The following is a 1,606-nucleotide window of genomic DNA, read 5'->3' as shown; positions in this document are numbered from 1 at the left end:
TTATATACTCTCTCTAGGTCGGTTTGCACCTCTTCCTGGGCCGGATTCGTCGCGAGATGGGCTTTTCCATTTTTCGTCACCCTTCATGATCATCTTCGGAAACTTGACATTTATCTTTTCCAGCGAATAAAAAATAAACCGTCATATCAGCCTTAGGCTCAATCCTGTTCTAAAATCGTAAGTGGGCCGTTTAGCCGCGGTTCAGGCCCCTTTTGGGACTTAGACGTTTTTACGATTTTTCCTAAGAAACAGCCGTTGGTTTTTCCGAAAGGATTCCAATTCCATGTATAGTTAAGGCAACTGGTGTCAAAGCTAACCATAGCCGTTTTATACGGCAGGCAGGAATCCATTTCGACGACCAAGGTTTTATAAATTTTCCCGAAGTCTTTCTTTGATAATCCTAAGCGAGACGAGACATGGGTATTGCGTCCAAGGGCCCGAGGATTGTGTTACAGGAACTTAGACGAGGATGCACGGTTTTGGGACAGGAGGTCGGTCCTCGCCCATGGGCGAGATGACCTCGGCGCGGGTCGTCCCCGCCCATGGGTGAGGTGACCTCGGGGCGGGTTGTCCTCGCCCATGGGCGAGGTGACCTCTGTAGCATCCCCGATCCTAGATAGGATCGTTGGGATGAGCCATGGTGCGAGGAGACGCACCAGTCAGCTCATCAGACCTAAGGAAAAGTGTATCATGGCTTAATGACAAGGTTAAGGGCATCAGGAAGCTGAGACTTAACCATGATGAAGTAAAGGGAAGCTTAAGAGAGCTGGGCGAGTGAACAGGTAGCTGGACAAGGCCGAGAGCAAGCTCAACCAGCTGATGATAGTGTGGAGTTATCTCACTTAGTCTTGGGTAGCTCACTGGAGCTGATAGACTAGCTCACTCAGCTGGGAACAGTTGGTGGCCAGCTCAACTCAGCTCGGTGGAGTGTTATGGTCCGGGCCGGTGTGGTCGGGTCATGAGCGGTTATGGGCTGGTGGGATCTTGACATGAACCACCAAGGGTCCGTGGGTCTTGCCCTCAGACAAGGGACTCAGGATGATGTTCTGGGCCTGGTTTTTGGACAGCCAAAAAGAGAGGAAGAGCAGTTGGGCAGTTATTTCCGAAAAGGTGCAAAAGGGGCAGTTTTGTGCCCTTTCTCTTTAACTGCTTGTGCCGGTTTCTCCAAGGCAGTTGGGGCTCGGTTAGTCAATAAATAAAGAGTCCCTGGCACAGAGAATGGCACAAAATTCCTTAGGCAAAGCTCTGCCAAAATCTTACCAGAAAGATAAAGAGAGAGAAAGACCGGCGGTTAAGAGAAGAGAACCGTGTGGAGTTGTGTTGTCTTGCCTGCGTGTTCTGATCGTGGGAAGACCAGGCCGTGGAGATGGATACCAGACAGAAAGACAAGGAGAAAGAGAGGGAGAAGGACGTGCCTCCAGGGGAAAGAACTCCTAAGGTTAGTGGTGTAGATTGCAAGAGACGGCCCCGGGCCTGCAGATGATCTGTATGGACTTGTGGTCGGATTGCTTGGCAGATACGTCCATTCTTTTCACTTCTTCTGAATATTCTTTTCTCTTATGTTATGTGATGTTATTGGATTGATGGAGACAGGGAACGCTGAACC

The sequence above is a fragment of the Brassica oleracea genome, chromosome C6 (assembly GCF_000695525.1).
Source record: "Brassica oleracea var. oleracea cultivar TO1000 chromosome C6, BOL, whole genome shotgun sequence".
Lineage (NCBI taxonomy): Eukaryota > Viridiplantae > Streptophyta > Magnoliopsida > Brassicales > Brassicaceae > Brassica > Brassica oleracea.
The sequence above is the reverse complement of the archived record's forward strand: the minus strand, read 5'-3'. Positions refer to the sequence as shown.